Source organism: Pongo pygmaeus, chromosome 18, assembly GCF_028885625.2.
Source record: "Pongo pygmaeus isolate AG05252 chromosome 18, NHGRI_mPonPyg2-v2.0_pri, whole genome shotgun sequence".
In the NCBI taxonomy this organism is placed as follows: domain Eukaryota; kingdom Metazoa; phylum Chordata; class Mammalia; order Primates; family Hominidae; genus Pongo; species Pongo pygmaeus.
The window spans coordinates 8,717,754-8,736,613 of record NC_072391.2 but is presented as its reverse complement, the minus strand read 5'-3'; the positions used below and the strand labels follow the sequence as shown (position 1 = coordinate 8,736,613).

At 40.5% G+C, this 18,860-nt stretch overlaps 1 protein-coding gene and 1 non-coding gene across 32 annotated transcripts in view; one reads left to right on the top strand and one right to left on the bottom strand.

Moving 5' to 3' along the window:
* RBFOX1 (RNA binding fox-1 homolog 1) overlaps positions 1 to 18,860 on the bottom strand; it is a 2,494,239-nt gene that overhangs the window by 712,065 nt on the left and 1,763,314 nt on the right. The gene's annotated exons all lie outside the window — the stretch shown is intronic.
* On the top strand, positions 24 to 129 carry LOC129016472 (U6 spliceosomal RNA). The gene has a single exon (XR_008494857.1). It is a non-coding gene; the product is annotated as a U6 spliceosomal RNA (small nuclear RNA).

The window sequence follows — 18,860 nt, the reverse complement described above, 5'->3', positions numbered from 1 at the left end:
GTACAAAACAAAACTGATTTCTAGTGCCCACATTGGCAACACATATACTAAAACCAGAATGATACAGAGAAGGTGGTATGGCACCTGTGCAAAGATGGCATGCAAATTCGTGAAGTGTGACTTTTTTTATTAAAAAAACAAACAAACCCTCATTTCTACCCTGGGAAAATGGGGTGATCTTTAAAGGAAAGCAGATAAATTTTATTGACAGTTCTCCTAATGACCATTTCATTGACCCACTGAAAGCCAATTTACCAAATAACCAATAATCTGAAAACCATTAGTGAGTCTTTGCAATTTATAAGTAGAACGTGGACAAGGAATTGTCCTTTAGTCTCATCCCAAGAAGTTCTATTAATAAAATTAGACTTGATGTGCATATCATGTTTTTTTTCTAATACATACTAACTTAATTACATTGTTTGTATTTAATAATTACAGCATCAAGTAAGCTTTCCTATGTTCCTTTGATGCTACATGTATCCTTTGAGTTTATAGCTAACAAAACTTTCCTGGAAGAGCTAAGTTTTTCTCCAGAGGTATTTTAATACCTGGTTTCAACCTCTGGTTTTATTTTATTTTTAAAAGTTGTAAATACGCATCCCTGAGAGAGAGCAGGATTTAACAGGGCTTCAGAAACTACTTCTTCCTTCTTTTTTTTTTTGGTGGAGTCACGCTCTGTCACCTGGCTGGAGTACAGTGGCATGATCTCTGCTCACTGCAACCTCCGCCTCCCAGGTCCAGGTGATTCTCTTGCCTCAGCCTCCCGAGTAGCTGGAACTACAAGTGCTCACTATCACGCCCAGCTAATTTATGTACTTTTAGTAGAGACGGGGTTTCACCGTGTTGGCCAGGATGGTCTTGATCTGTTGACCTTGTGATCCGCCCACCTCGGCCTCCCAAAGTGCTGGGATTACAGGCGTGAGCCACTGCGCCTGGCCCAGAAACTCTTTTTTAAGTGTTTTGTCTGGCATCTTTCATTCTTCTTTAAACCCATTTTACGCAATGCTCCTCCAAGACTATTCTTTGTAAACCATGGCCTGATTGTATAACCTCTCTTTGGGAAACCAAACACAACAGAGAAAAAAGAAGAAGAAGAAAAAGAAAAGACCGTCAAGATCCACTCATAGTTTGGAGAAAATAACTGTAATAAAATGGTGACCTCATCGCCTTTCCTACATTCTTACACTTTCTAACTTCCTAAGTTTCTATCTCATGTTATTCTGATTTCTAGCCTTATCTTAACACACTGAGTGTATCAGGATGTTGAGAGAAAGTCCTATCAGCCTAATTTCCCTTTATTATATAGCATCTACCACAACACATTCCTCAGACAAAGCCGACATTCAGGAAATGTATTTTTAGCCTCTTAGTGCTGTTTGAAAATAGTTTGTTTTTTTGTTTGTTTCTTGGTTTGTTTTTGAGTCGGAGCCTCGCTCTATCACCAGGCTGGAGTGCAGAGGTGCAATTTCAGGTCCCTGCAACCTCTGCCTCCCACGTTCAAGCGATTCTCCTGCCTCAGCCTCCCGACTGGCTGGGATGACAGGTGCATGCCACCACGCCCAGCTAATTTTTGTATTTTTAGTAGACACGGGGTTTCACCATGTTGGCCAGGCTGGTCTCAAACTCCTGACCTCGCGATCCGCCTGCCTCGGCTTCCCAAAGTGCTGGGATTACAGGCATGAGTCATTGCACCCAGCGAAAATAGTTGAAAAGATCTTTTTAAAATCTCTTTCTTGCTGGATAAATAGAAAACCTTCATATTAGGGCAATTTCATGTGTAAACACATGTGCTCACACAAAGACAAAATAGCTTTAGATGATACAAGAAAATGCACTGGCTCACATGCTTGCAAAGTTCCAAAGTAGGTAGATGAACTTCATGCACCACTGTATCCAGGGCCTCAAGTGACAGCATCAAGATTTTTCCCTTTCCTAATTTCTTAGATTGCGTGTCAGTACACTGACAGGTGGATGGCCACCATAACCCTAGACTCACCTAACAAGATCAACAACCCCATGAGGAAAAAAATTTCTCCATAAAGTCTAAGAGCAAAGTCCTCCAGAAATCTCTCGGTGGTCCACCTGATCATATTCCCATCCCTGAATCAACCATGCCCAGGGATACTGTCACTCTAAACACCAAGAGTTCACTCACGTGCTCAATCGTGTGCACAAGAAGAAACTCCAGGAGGAAAAAAATAGAACTGATCTTCTATTTTGGGGACCCCCGCTTACTATGGGGACTCCCCACTTACTAAGTTGAGACAGCTGCTGAACAGAGTTAAAATAATAATAATAAAGATGTTCACAAAATCTCCCAAACTGAGCTGCCTCCTGGTTCTGAAAAGCTTCTAAAAAGAAATAATAGAGGCCGGTGTGTTGACGCATGCCTGTGATCCCAGCACTTTGGGAGGCTGAGTTGGGTGGATTACTTGAGGTCAGGAGTTTGAGACCAGCCTGGCCAACATGGTGAAATCCTGTCTCTACTAAATATACAAAAATTAGCCGAGTGTGATGGCATATGCCTGTAATCCCAGCTACTCGGGAGGCTGATATAGGAGCATCACTTGAACCTGGGAGGTGGAGGTTGCAAAGAGCCGAGATCATGCAACTGTTCTCCAGCCTGGGTGACAAAGCGAGACTCCATCTCAAAATATACATATACATATACACATACACATACATATACATACACACACACAGACGGTCAGGGCCAGGATAGGAAATACATAAGTTGACTAGGAACACCTTGTCACCTCACAAAGCAAGGAAGCTCTCCATCCATCTGAACAAGGAGACAACAGAAAGACATTCTCACTGGCCAACAACAGAGCTTCAGAATGGACATTCAGAATGATCACTAGTCTCCTTTGGAATATGCAAGGAAACTAACTCAAACTGATTTGAAAACTGGAAAAAAACGAAGGAAGACACATATGCCCCTATTTTTCTCACATGAACTCTACCTCGAGGTAAGCAAAGAATCAGTAAAAGATTTTTTCTCTGTAGAAGTATTCTACCTAATAAATGAAAAAGGAATAATGGTAATGGTTGCTAGTGATTGATAAAAATTTCCAAAAAGGACATCAAGAAAGAAAGGCATGATGTGGTTCCTAATGGAAGTACACAAAAAAATTTTTTATGTGTTTGCCAGGTGCGGTGGCTCACACCTGTAATCCCAGCACTTTGGGAGGCCGAGGTGGGTGGATCACAAGGTCAGGAGATTGAGACCATCCTGGCTAACACGGTGAAACCCTGTCTCTGCTAAAAATATAAAAAGTTAGCCAGGCATGATGGTGGGCGCCTGTAGTCCCAGCTACTTGGGAGGCTGAGGCAGGAGAATGGCATGAACCCGGGAGGCGGAGGTTGCAGTGAGCCGAGATCACACCACTGAACTCCAGCCTGGGCAACAGAGCAGAGACAGACTCTGTCCCAAAAAAAAAAAAAAAAAAAAAAAAAAAAGAAAAAGAAAAGAAAACTTATTATGTGTTTTTGCCAAAAGCAAAATTGAACAAAAATCTCATCAAACTTCTGAATTTAACCACCAGTCAACAGAAAATATAAAGAAGACAGAATGCAATTAGAAATCCAGACTATGTAGAGACTCTTCCATAAAAATGACCTGGTGACCTCAACAAATAGATTGCAAACACTGAGTTGGAGATGGCACCAATTTAATAAAAGAAACTTCAGAGATGTATCAACTAATTTTAATTTGAGACATATCAATCATGTGTAAATTTCTGATAAATAATAAAACTTAAAAAAATGTGTAAGATTATCAGGTAGACTAGAACAATGATAGAATGCTTGCTTATATTAAGAGATTATTTCCAATTTCAAGGCATAATAATGCTAATGACAGTATTTTTTTTCCTTAAGAATTATCATATTCTAATTGTAAGTACTGAAATGTTTAAAAATAATATGATGTTTGGACACCTGCTTAAAGAATCATTGTTGTTTTTGTCTTTGTTTTTCTTTGAAACAGAGATTCCCTGTTGCCCAGGCTGGAGTGCAGTGGCATGATCTTGGCTCCGTGCAACCTCTGCCTGCTAGGTCCAAGCAATTCTCCTGCCTCAGCCTCTTGAGTAGCTGAAATTACAAGTGTGTGCCACCACACCTGCTTAACTTCTGTATTTTTAGTAAAGACAGGGTTTTGCCATGCTCATCAGGCTGGTCTCAAATTCCTGACCTCAAGTGATCCGCTCACCTCAGCCTCCCAAAATACTGGAATTACAGGCATGAGTCAACATGCCTGGCCCATTGCTAATTTTAAAGGCATAATAAAATTAATGACAGTACAGTTCTTTTTTAAAAAAGTTTCACTTTTTCCAATATACATACTGATATGTTTAATAATAATAGTATATTTTGGATTTGCTTGAAAATATTGATGGGGAAGGGAGAGGAAGATTAAAGCACAAAACAAGTTTGGCCACATATTGGTAGTTGTTGAAATCTGTTGTAGGGCATATGAGGGATCAGTATACTATTCTACTTTTGTGTTTTTTTGAAATTTTTCATAATAAAACATTTTAAAACCACCATTAAACAAACGAGAATGCTCCAGCCTGGGTGACAGAGCAAGACCCCATCTCAAATAAAAAATAAAAATAAAAAAAAATCAGAATGAGTTTAAGTATCACCAAATCACTCTGGCCCACCAATGAATCTGGAGTAAAAATGTAGCTCCTGGCCACGCACAACGGCTCATGCCTGTCATCCCATCACTTTTGGAGGCCGAGGCAGGTGGACCGCTTGAACCTAGGAGTTCAAGACTAGCCTGATCAACATAGTGAGATCTGATCTCTAAAAAAATAAAATAAAACAAAATAAAATAAAAACGCCAGGCTCAGTGGCTCACACCTGTAATCCCTGTACTTTGGTAGGCTGAGGTGGGCGGATCACCTGAAGTCAGGAGTTCAAGACCAGCCTGGCCAACATGGTGAAACCCTGTCTCTACTAATAATACAAAAATTAGCCAGGCATGGTGGTGGATGCCTGTAATTCCAGCTACTCAGGATGCTGAGGCACGACAATCGCTTGAACCTGGGAGGCGGAGGTTGCAGTGAGCCTAGATCATGCCACTGCACTCCAGCCTGGGTGATAGAGCGAAACTCAGTCTCAAAAAAATAATAATAATTAATTAATTAATTAAAAAAACAAGAAACATGACTCCAGTATTTGTGGGTATGTTTTAAAATACTCAGAAGGAATTTTAGACTGGAGTCTGTAATAAAATGCCCTTCCTACTCTCTCAAGAGAGCCTGATATGTTAAGTCTTCTGTACAAGACAACCTGTAGCCATCATCAAACATCCTTCATTCTTGGAATAGTCTGAGGGAAAAGAACACAAACTGTGAAACAGGACTGCAATTTGGAGACACCAAAAAGAAACAGCAGTCATCGATCACAATGGTATAACCAAATTAAAATCCTCTTTTGGTTCTTCAATACAGCCAGCTGTTCTCATTTGGAACTTTATGTCTCTTGCTTCTGGTAGGTCCAACTCATTGCCAAGAGCTCTGACATCATCTTTTCCCTAAAACCTTGTCTAACACAACTGCCCCCATCCCCAAACCATTCTGTGTGTCACTGGCTTCATTTTTCCTCCTTCAGATTAGTTTTCACCATCTGTAGCACCTTATTATTTCTTGGATTCATGTGTAAATACTTGAACACAATGGCAGAAACTAGTGAATGTTGTTCATCCTTCAGTCTCCTCTCCTAACCCAGTTCCTAGAACCCCATAGGCTTTAGGAATATTTAGCAACAAATATTTGAATATATAAATGCTTCATAGCTAAATCACTACTAATCCACCAAATGTATTGGTTTGACTGCCTTCATTTTACACTAAATAAATAAATAGATAATTATATACTAAATATGCTATTGTACACTAAATATAATGTACGTATTATATTTATATCCATACTTTTTCTAAATCTCAGCATATCCTACCTTGAATTTTCACAAAAGAACAGCACTTACCTTCAATTTTAGTTTTTTTTTAGTTTGCTAGGACTGTCAAGCAGTTTAAATGATTAAGAAATATAATATTAAAATAGACATGAGAATTGTTTTTACTTTTTTCTAAGAGCTTACATGTAGTGCACAACCTTCAGACAATTAAACTAGTGTTCTGATAACTCTTTCCTGCTATTACTAGAAGACAAATTATTTACACTAAGAGAGCAAGAAACCCTACCTCAGAGAAACAGGGAATTGAGTAGTCTGTAGTTGTGAGAACAACAAAGTTAACATTCAATTAAGTTCCATTACAAGATTTATACTAATCATTAACCAAAAGTTGTCTTCTGTTCAGTTTCAAGAAACTGAACAATATCCTGACAAAGAGAAAGACCCTTTAAAAATTAAGCAATAATTATGGTATGTTGGCAAAACGCAGTCTATCTTTTGTATCTTAAATTTCTCGGCTGTGTAATTTGCATACACATTAAACTCTGTGGGAAATTGGAAAGCAATTCAGAATTCAACAATTAAAAGATACAAATTAAAATTGTTAACATTAACTTAAAGTTTATTGCTGGTGCAATGCTGTTGGATATAAATGAACTCTGATCAAGCAGCCGTTTCCCTCTTGGAAGTTCAACATATTTTCAACATAGGTTGACAATTGTACCTTTAAGTCATTGGTTTTGCTTATGCCACTTCATACTGATAAATATGCTATTTTAACAAATATAAACATGTATTGACAGCAGATTTTTTTTTTTACTAGAAGGAGAAGTTGAGTCAAATCACTCTAGTCTTCAAAAGGACTTACCATCTCTTAAAAAACCTTAAAGTTACTGGGGGAAAATGCTAAGATAATTCTCTAATTTCAGCTAACAGAAAAGACAACTATGGAGAGCTGTAAGTTTGGGGGCAAAACACAGTCAACACAACAAAAGGTACTTCCTGGTTTTATTATTTTTCATCTGTCTACAATGTACTTTTAAATATGTGCATATAAATATAAATATATATACACATATATATGTATAAAGCTGATGAGGAAATCTTCAATACTGCCTAGAAGCTTTCTTGATAATTTATTGAAAATTCTCTAGTCTGACTTTCTGGATGCAAAGCTCAGTTCCATCAGCTTCTAACTCTGTGACTACAGTTGTGTTATTCTTTCAGCCTCTGAGTCCCATTCAGCAAACTAGGAATAACGATGGAAATCAACTCACAGACTGGCCATAAAAATCGAATGAGGAAAAAATTACATCCCTGTATCTGACATGTAGAAAAGTGCTCAAAAATTGCAAAGCATTATCTGTGTGAAGCACTGCATTATCAATTGAATCCCAATCCTGCCACTTACTAGCTCTGGGACCTCAGACAAACTAATTAGCTTCTTTGTGCCTCACTGTCCCCATTGGTAAAATGAAAATACAGCGCCTAAAGCATAAAGTCGTTGGGCTAGTAAATGAGTTAAATATTTGTAAAGCACTTCCAATAGTAACTACAATGTATGCAAGCCCTACTTATTTTCAAGTAACAAATATGTATGTCTAGATAGGAGGATGGATATATATACACATGTATATATCCATCTAGATATATACACATCTAGATGGGTATCTAGATATATACACATCTAGATGGGTATCTAGATATATACACATCTAGATGGGTATCTAGATACCTATACATGCACACACATATATGTTTATATGAACACACACACACACATGCACAAAACCACAGAACAGAGAAAGAGCTGTCTGAATATCAAATTTAAAAATCCCAGTACTAGTTCAGTGTTATTCTAAAGTAGAGATACTCAATATCATTGTATTTATATGAATTTAAAAGCAAAGGCTAAACTAAGCCTTCCTATATTCAGGATGGCTAGGAAATCAAAAAGGCAATGATTTATCGGGAACTGCCATGTTATTTCAGATGACCAAGTTTCAGATAATTAGGATACAATAAAATGTTCTTGACATGAAAACTAATGGAATATACTTGGATCATTGATGGTCTTCAAGATGCCCCAGGGCCATCAACATGGGGACCAGTTATCAAAGTAAGTTGAGAAGTTTAGATTTGTATGCTATAAATATACTTCCAATGGGAAAAAGTGATTAGGGACTAGAAAGTTTCAGACTCAAAGGAACTGGGTTGTTTTTTCCTATATATGCTTTCTAATAAATTTGTGGTTCAAACATAGGAGGATGGAGAGAATCAGATACTTGTGTGTTGATTTATAAAACCTGAACCAATCTCAAGTGTAAGTACCTCTAGCTTTTACCTCAAAGCCTATTTTTTTTTTTTTTTTTTTAAGATGGAGTCTCACTTTATGGCCCAGGCTACAGTGCAGTGGTGTGATCTTGGCTCACTGCAACCTCTGTGCCCCCAGTGAGTCTCCTCCCTCAGTCTTCTGAGTAGCTGGGATTACAAGCGTGCACCACCATGTCCAGCTAGTTTTTGTATTTTTAGTAGAGACAAGGTTTCACCGTGTTGCCCATGCTGGTGATCCTGACCTGAGGTGATCTACCCACCTCGGCCTCCCAAAGTAGTGGGATTACAGGCGTGAGCCACTGCACTCATCCTCAAAGTCTTCCTCTTCTGTCACCAACAGCAAGATTATTAGCTTGGGAATTTTAAAACACCCCATAGGTCTATCACACATCACAATAATAAAGTGAAAAATCCATCCCCCTCCCCAAGTTGGCCACATACAAAGCAGCATCACCACTTCTAACACACACACACACAAACACACACACACACGGCTACTTTCAGATCATAGTCATTTTGTAATCAATACAGGTTTGACTAACGTAAATCATATGCTCTAATTAATTGATCACATTACATCCAATTCCCATTATGTAAAGCCACTCTGTAGGAGAAATGTCCATAACAAGAGAATTGAGATATTAGCCTAAATTACAGGTGTCAGATAACAGACTGTGGTTGTTCTGAATTTTTAATTTTCCACTTAACCCCAGAGAGTTTTAGTCACAATAATTAGCCAGCATAATACATGGCACATACGTATCCATATACACACATATGCAAACACATTTTTAAATACAATGACCAACACACACACACACACACACACACACACACACACAATAATGCAAGAATCACATGCTCATTCGGGGCTATGTTCTGATAGAGATATCCAAGTTAATTTGGAATTTTGTTTTGATAACATCTCACCTTGTGTCTACCATCAAAAGTGAATTTTTATCAGTCTCTGAAAGCAAATGGCTTCCATGCAATTTGGTCGGTAACATATATAAATGTTTCAAGCATAACAGAATAACATATTTCAGAAAACGCTGTGGAATATGATAGCTTCAGGACTTTCAGAATACAACCAGGATCGTTTCGGGTGGAGAGACATAAAAGAGATTAAGTGGATGGCACTTTCTTTGAATTATTGATGTAATCAAAACACTAGCAGATACACAGCATCATTCTTCCTGGTGCTGGACCCAACATGAAATTTTAGCTAGGTTTTGGCTTCTTTTGCTTCCATTAAAAAATGCAAGAAAATCAGTTACTTGTTGTTTACCTAAAAAATGTGAAGTTTTCTAACAGTTCTTAGCATGGCATTAAAAAGAGAGAGCTGGGGGTGGTTTTTACAATTGGGTGCCTGAAGCATTGCCCATGCACTACTCATGTTTCAGCTCAACTCTGTGTTTGTTATCAACATTGGGACTTTAAGATCATTAGACTCTAGACACTTATATCCAACCCTGTATTTAAGATGGAGATGGCGTCATTAAGTCGGAAGGCAGAATTCTATTAGATAAAGCTTTGCTCTCCATAGCTTAACCTTAGAGTGCTAATGCAGTCTTTTCTTCCTTCTAATTTTGCAGACTGAAAAGGAGCTTCCTGTGGCTCCCTGATTCCGCCAATACCCCAAGCCCAATTCCCAGACTCCCCTCATCACGGGCAGATATCATTTCAACAGATGTCAGCAACAGCTAAAGTTCACTAAGGCCTGTTTGTTAAACTCCCAGAGGGGGAGGTGGATTGAGGAAATTCAGCCAGTAATTAAACCACATACTTCTTCTAAAGCCGCCTCTACCCCTCTTCCCTGCATAATCTCTCTGCCTCACATCAAATCATTTAGGCACTTATTGGCTACAATCAATACAATATGAGATACATTAATGTTGTCCCTGAGAGACGTTCGGGGAAGAGGTGGTATTGCTTCACAAGCATTTTGGAGTGTTCATGCAGCATACTATCAAATGCAGCAATACAGTTTCCATGCTCCATGCTGGCAGATTTATGGTCTCCCCTGCCCCTCGCCCATGGAGCTGGGCTGCTGCCAAACACACGCAAATTGGATTGGAGCGAGAAACATTAAATATATTACCTAATGCACACAAATGCTAAATAGTGCAAATCACAGTGAAGAAGTGGCCCAGCTGAGTGGAATTTTAACAATTAAACTCAAGTCTCTCCATATGTTGCAGCACCACTCCTGCCTCGCTATGTAAAATAAAATTACAAGGGGGAAAAGACCTTTAACCAGGTTTCCAGATCACAGATTCCGTTTCTTCAATGCAACAGGATGGCTTTCCCCACCTCCCCTCCGCACTCTGATGGATCCCTCAGCCAGCAATGCATTTAGAATACGCTCTACAAATCCTGAACCCAAGCAAATAAATTTATTACGGAAAGGAGCTAAGTGAAAATTTGCCCTATTTGTTAGTTTTTAATACTACTGATGTGTTATCTTTTTCAAGAGATCCTGATTGTCAGAAGGCTCATTTGAACAACAAACATGACTCCCAGGAAGGTGTATGCAGGGTCCCCTCTAAAGTAGCAACAAGTCATTGCAAAGCTATCAATACCATTCAGCCTCAAATGATTTTATTTCACAAGTGAGAAAAATAAAAGAAAGTCAGTGTTACAGTTCAGTCCATCTATGGATCCTACACAGAACCAAAGATGAATGCAGTAGACCAACAAAAGAAATTAGGGAATGACTGTGAGGACCAGCCTCCAGCTGCGAAATTAAAATCTATCAGAAATTCAGATAAGAACTATTCCCAGGGTCAGGCTCCTGGCTTCATGTTTAAAGCAAAGAAGTAATTGGGAAGAAGGAGTCTGCATTCTACAATGAAATCCATTATAATTTCTCGTGAAGGACACCCTGCTTGGGCAATGGGCACTGAATATGATGAAGTATCACAAATCTTTTTTTTTTTTGGAAAAGGAAGGAATCAGGCTTTCTGGGCCAGGGCCATTGGTCATGGCATGATACACAAAAATTCTAGACACAAGTGACCTTGGGTAGATCATGCGACCTCTTGGACTCATGCCATCTTTTCTGTAGAATCATTATCTGGTTTCTGAAGCCCCTTTGTGGCTCTAACAGAATATGGTTGAAGTTGTGTAACTTTTATCCTTAACTGCCTTCTTACCTAGTTTTTAAGTCCTTTATGTGTATTTAACACCACAGAGAAATACCATGGCTACTGAGGAACCCAAGCTGACCTTGGAAGGGATGAACAAGATACTTAAGAAATTGCTAGGCTGGAAGCAGCAGCTCACGCCTGTAATCCCAGCACTTTGGGAGGCCAAGGCGGGTGGATCACTTGAGGTCAAGAGCTCGAGACCAGCCTGGCCAACATGGTGAAACCCCGCCTCTACTAAAAATACAAAAATTAGCTGGGCATGGTGGTGGGTACCTATAGTTCCGGCTACTAGGGAAGCTGAGGCAGGAGAATCGCTTGAACCTGGGAGGCAGAGGCTGCAGTGAGCCGAGATTGCACCAGGAAAATCCCTTGAGCCCGGGAGGCAGAGGCTTCAGTGAGTCGAGATTTCACCAGGAAAATCCCTTGAATCCAGGAGGCAGAGGCTGCAGTAAGCCGCGATTGCACCACTGCACTCCAGCCTGGGCAACAGAGTGAGACTCCATCTCAAAAAAAAAAAAAAAAAAAAAAATTGCTTCTCTATGAGCTTGGTTCTGCTTCCTACACAGAGTGGAAAGGAAGAGACAGCTACACCTGTTCTCCCTAAGGAATGGGTGAAACTCTGGCAAAGACAGGCCAATATTTTCTAGAGGTAGATCACACTCTGACAACAGTTTTCAAACTGTAGTTTTCATAGCACCAGCTTCTGAAACATAGGGAGTCCTGTTAACAACACAGGATCTGGGACACCCCCACCACCCTATTGATTGAATCGGAAACTCTGTGGGTGGGATCTAAGAAACTGAATTTGAAACAAAACCCTGAAGTGATTCCTATGCACATTAACATTTGATAAGTGGGCCAGGCGTGGTGGGTCACACCTGTAATCCTAGCACTTTGGAAGGCCTAGGCAGGCAGACTGCTTGGGCTCAGGAGTTCAAGATCAGCCTGGACAACATGGTGAAACCCCACCTCTACCAAAACTACAAAAGTTACCCAGGAATAGCGGCACAAGCCTGTGGTCCCAGCTACTTGGACAGCTGAGGTAGGAGGATGGTTTGAGCCTGGGAGGTGGAAGTTGCAGTGAACCTGAGATTGATTGCACCATTGCGCTCCAGCCTGGGTGACAGAGTGAGACCCTATCTCAAAACAACAACAACAACAAGAAAAACCATTTGAGAAGTGGGTTGATCATGATAATCACATGGGAACTCATTTTTCAAAAAGAGTTATCCACATATTTGTGCTAATCATTGTGTCAGTTCCCCTATGGGATATGAGCTTCCTGAGGCCCAAATGGAATGTTGCTTATTAATGTCTCCCAGGCATCCTGCCCAGGGTCTGTACATGCAGATATGTTAGCTGAAATGGAGAAATGCAGAAATGGCCAACTTGTGTTTCGAGACAAGGTCTCACTCTATTGCCCAGGCTGGAGTGCCGTGGCATGGTCTCAACTCACTGCAACCTCTGCCTCCCAGGCTTAAGTAATTCTCCTGCCTCATCCTGTAGCTGGAACTACAGGTACACGCCACCGTGTCTGTTTTTTATTTTTTATTTTTGGAGAGACAATTTCATTATGTTGCCTAGGTTGGCCTCGAACTCCTGTGCTCAAGCGGTCCACCCACCTTGGCATCCCAAAGTACTGGGATTACAGGTGTGGGCCACCATGCCTGGCCAGAAATAGCCAACCATGATGTAGTAAATTAGAATATCTGGACACAGAGCTTTAAAATATGCAATCAATGAACAATGTGGTGGTTCTCATTCGCAATAAATTGCGAGAGCCACTTTTCTGTCATAAAAAATGACAGCCTTATCCTAGCTTAAAAAATTAACAACTAGATATAGCATGGTTTTCTCTTATCAGCACTCATTGATGTGTATTAGTTTCCTGGACCTTAACAAGCAGCTTGGGCTGGAACTATCCTGAGATGGACATGGAAGATCGTGGAAGACCAGTAAGCTTAAGAAACTTGTCCAAGCTCACATTCACAACTATTAGGTGGTTCAAAACTGATCACGGTTTTTGCCTTTGAAAGCAATGACAAAAAGCACAATTACTTTTGCACCAATGTAATATATGCTACTTCTACTTGGTAAACTTGGATATATTTTATGGGACACAGTATCATCTTTCTACGTGAATACTAATAGAATTTTTATTTTTTTTTGAGATGGAGTTTCTTTCTTGTCGCCCAGGTGGGAATGCAATGGCGAGATCTCGACTCACTGCAAACTCCACCTCCCAGGTTCAAGCGATTCTCCTGCCTCCGTCTCCTGAACAGCTGGGATTACAGGCATGCACCACCACTACCGGCTAATTTTTGTATTTTTAGAAGAAATGGGGTTTCACCACGTTGGCCAGGCTGGTCTCGAACTCCTGACCTCAGGTGACCCACCCGCCTCAGCCTCCCAAAGTACTGGGATTACAGCCGTGAACTACCGCTATGTGGCCACTATCAGAATTTTTAAAATGCAAAACAAATCCAAAATCGAGAGGTGCCATTCCATTCATTTCTTCAACACATACTTACTGAATCCCTACTGTGTGTTGGGCACGTTTACTAGTTGTTGGTGACATATGTTCAGATAAAAACATATAGTATCTGTCATCTTGAAGAGTATATTCTAATACAGGGGAACTAAATCATATTTCATGTAGTTTGCAGACATTTTCTGTTTTGTTTTTTTTTTTTTTTTTTGAGACAGAGTCTCCCTCTTGTCACCCAGGCTGGAGTGTGGTGGTGCGGTCTCAGTTCACGGCAACCTCTGCCTCCTGAGTTCAAGCAATTCTCCTGTCTCAGACTCCCGAGTAGCTGGGATTATAGGGTGCCCACCACCAGGCCTGGCTAATGTTTGTATTTTTAGTAGATACAGAATTTCACCATGTTACCCAGGCTAGTTTCGAACTCCTGACCTCAGGTGATCCACCTGCCTTAGCCTCCCAAAGTGCTGGAATTACAGGTGTGAGCCACAGCACCTGACCCCTTTTAGGGACTTCCATTTCTTCATTTCCATCAACACCTCTGTTCCAAGTAGGTTCTCTTCCTTTGTTTCTTTATTCTCCAAACAGTCTGCAGAGATAACTTCTGTCCAACTCTTAAATGGTTGCATTCTCCACAGCTGTACCTGCTTCTATTCTTATACTTTATATCCATCCCTGGTACTATGTATAAATTGATAGGCAACTAATAAATCAGTTTCTCTAATGATTGCCATATAATAATTACAGAGGATGATGTTAACTTACAGGTACCAATATGTGGGGAAAAAAAATTTCTAATTGCACTGTTAAATAATAACAAATTGTACTTCATTATATACTATATGATGCTGTTTAATAAAATGTCCTTCCAAAGACAGACTGATACAGATAGACAGAGAGAAGCATATATAATTGTAAATATATCTTCATAGACAAATTATCCAGATCCATTCTGCCCAAGAGAAAAATAATGCAAGCAATACATGCAATTAAAATTTTTATAATAGCCACATTTTAAAAGGGAAAAAAAGGCCAAGCACAGTGGCTCCAGCCTGAAATCCCAGCACTTTGGAAGGCTGAGGCGGGCAGATCACTTGAGGTCAAGAGTTTGAGGCCAGCCTGGCCAACATGGCGAAATCCTGTCTCTACTAAAAATACCAAAAAAGCCAGGCGCAGTGGCTCATGCCTATAATCCCAGCACTTTGGGAGTCCGAGGGTGTGGATTACCTGAGGTCAGGAGTTCAAGAGCAGCCTACCAACATGGGAAAACCCATCTCTACTAAAAATTAGCCGGGCATGGTGGTGGGCACCTGTAATCCCAGCTACTTGGGAGGCTAAGGCAGGGAGAATCGCTTGAACCCAGGAGGCAGAGGATGCAGTGAGCTGAGATTACGCCATTGCACTCCAGCCTGGGCAATGAGCAACACTCCATCTTAAAAAAAAACAAACAAAAAAAAAGAAAAAAAAATTAGCTGGGTGTGATGGCATGCACCTGTAATCCCAGCTGCTCAGGAGGCTGAGGCTGAGGCTGAGGCGGAGGTTGTAGTGAGCCGAGATCGCACCACTGCACTCCACCCTAGAGGACAGAGCAAGACTCGGTCCCAAATAAGTAAAATAAAATAAAAAGGAAAAAGAAAAAATGAAACAGATAAGACTAATATTAACAATATATTTAGCCCAATATGTTATCACAAAAGGCAATCGACTTTTTAAAAACTCTCAATGAGCTATTTAACACACTTTCATGATGAACTACATCTCTGAAATCCAGCGTATATCTTAACTCACTCAATAACCATAAGTAAACGGTAGCTACTATAGTGGACAGCAAGATTATAAACATTTTCATCATCACAGGAAACTCCAGTAGACTACACTGGTCTATAGGTCTACAGGGCTTTGCTGAGAGGAGAAGGTACTACCTGGAAAAACCAGCAGGAAAATGCAAATTTGTTTCAAAAAATTTAGGGGGAGATTTACCATTAGGACACTTTTAAATCTTTGGGGTGTTTCTCTTTGAAAATTGTTTTCTTTTTTATGTATTCCTATGTTCTCACTGATCTCTGGATCCACATTTCATTCTTGGCTTTTGCCATTTACTGGCTGTGTAATTTGGGGTAAGTAATAGCCTTTCCATATCTATTTTTTTTTTCACCAGAAACATAACCGTGATGACGACTATATAAGATTATGCAACGAAAGAGTGCCTAGCTGCCACTTAGTAAACTCAAGTTTCCTGTGAGATCTCATTCCAGCCATCATAAACATTTCAGTTCTGACCCGAATAGGGATAAAATGTGGCTGCTTTGAGATGCCCTTGCAATAAACCTGGATTTCTACATCTCTTCTGTCACTCCACAGACCAGTCATCCCAGCAGCCTTACAATGTTCGTTCTTATTCTCCTCCCCTCTGCTATCTGCAAGAGGCACTAAATAGGTGAATAAACTGTGGTCGTGTATTTGGATGAGTTTCTATTTCCAAGTTCACATTTCCAGATTGTGAACTGGAGGTCAGTGGAGTCCCCAGTCAGGAGGTATACTTCAACGGAATGGAAATTCCATCTATGAATGAGATTGCAGGTAAGTGTGTGGACCTTTGCCCACCTATGCTTATGTATAGATGTGCCCACGTATATGAGTATGTTTGCAATGTGTGGGGCATGCTTGTGTGTGTGTGTGTGTGTGTGTGTGAAAAGTTTTCTGCTGCTGTCCTGAGATAAGCCTAGTGGCTGGGGAGATAACCTGGGCCTGGAATCAGAAACCACGGTAGTGATGAGATTTTAGGCAAACTACTCATTCTCTTGTTCTCCACTCATTTCCCCCTTTGAAAACCTTGGGGACTGAACCAGATGATCCTAAGATTCCATCCAGCATGAATATTCCATGATTCAATAAATCTGTGCATAACCAGGGCCAAAGTTTTCATTCTTGTTATCATGGGTAATCAAGACTTGGCAAAACACTTCAGTCCTCTATCAAAATGCTGCTCTCTGACTGAGCTCCCATTATTAGGCCCACTACACCCACACAAGACGTTGATAAATGGAAGCTGCTAATACATCGCTTGGATGATGCCCAGGAAGAGGGCAGGCTCTCCACAAGGCCTCATTTGCAAGTTTCATTCCACTCAGAATTGACTAACCAACCAACCCTGGCAAACATAATAAATGGCATTCAAAAGCATGGGCAGGGAATGCAGGCGGGGCGGGCAGGTGAGCAAGGGGTGGATTAGATAACCTTTCAGGTCCCTCTGCATCTTGAGATTCTAGGATTCTAAGATGGGATTATAATAAATCATCAACCAAGACAAGTGAAACATACAGGCACCTGCCCTACAGTGTGTTCAGTTACTTTCTTAAAGGCAAGTGGAGGAGGCAAGTGGCATCCAGACGACCTTCTTTCTTGTCAGGAAAAGATATCCATCAAGAATGTGCAAAAAGAGAGAGAGAAGGAGAGGGAGAGGGAGAGGAAGGGAAGGAAAAGAGGGAGAGAGAGGATGAGCAAACGCAGTAAAAAATATTTAATATTCAAAACTGGTGATTCTGGCCCAGGCCCAGGGGCTCATGCCTGCAATCCCAGCACTTTGGGAAGCCAAGGCAGGTGAATCAGTTGAGCCCAGGAGCTCAAAACCAGCCTGGGGCTGGACGTGGTGGCTCATGCCTGTAATACCAGCACTTTGGGAGGCTGAGGCAGGGGGATCACTTGAGGTCAGGAGTTCGAGACCAGCCTGGCCAACATGGTGAAACCCTGTCTCTACTAAAAACAGGAAAATTAGCCAGGCATGGTGGCAGATGCCTGTAATCCCAGCTACTCGGGAGGCAGAGGCACGAGAATCGCTTGAACCCGGGAGGTGGAGGTTGCAGTGAGCCAAGATCATGCCATTGCACTCCAGCCTGGGTGATAGAGCAAGAGTCTGTCTCAGAAAAATAAATAAATAAAAAATAAATAAAAATTGGTGATTCTGGTAGACGTATATGAGGGTTATTGTACCAGTCTTACATTTTTCCATGTTTAGAATTTTTCAAAATAAAAAGTTGAAAAAATGTTGCACATTTTTAAAAAGACAAATGAAATTTAAAAATTGGAGATAGGCAGGTTCTCTTAAAGTGAGTTTCTGCAAGATGTTTTATGAAAAAAAAAAAAATTTCTTTGGTCCACTAAGTTTGGAAAGTGCCTTATTCCATATCACTACATGGAGATTTACAATTCACATTCATTTGCAGATTAAAGGTACAAAGAAGTCCTGCAAAAAAAAAAAAAGAAAAAAAAAGAAAAGAAAAAGAAAAAAGAAAAAAAATTCTATTTTTTTTCTTTTTTTTTTTTTTTTTTTGACATGAACTCACGCTCTGTGGCCCAGACTGGAGTGCAGCAGCAGTAACTCAGATCATTGCAACCTCTGCCTCCTGGGTTCAAGCAATTCTTATGCCTCAGCCTCTTGGGTAGCTGAGATCACAGGCACCTGCCACCATGGCTGGCTAATTTTTTTTTTGTATTTTTTGTAGAGATGGGGTTTTGCCACCTTGGTCAGACTGTTCTCTAACTCCTGACCTCAAATGATCTACCCACCTTGGCCTCCCAAAGTGCTGGGATTACAGGCGTGAGCCACTGCTCCCGGCCCTGTCTAATCTTTCTAATCCAGTATTTCCCACACATAGTGTTCTTTAGTTTATTAATTTTTTAAGAGATGGGGACTAGCTATGTTGCCCAAGCTAGACTGAGAACACATGGGCTGAAGTGATCTTCCTGCCTAAGCCTCCTGAGTCACCTTGTCCAGCCATACCTATTTATAAGACCATATATCTTTTGTGTATGTATGTGTGTGCAGCATAAACTAACCTATCATAAAATTAATCTTTCAAAATTAATTGAAAGACATGTAAAAACATAAGGTGTATTCCCTACCAATATGTGGCATGCAGCCCAGAAAAGACAAGAGGCCAAAGAAAAAAATCTATCTATGATTAAAA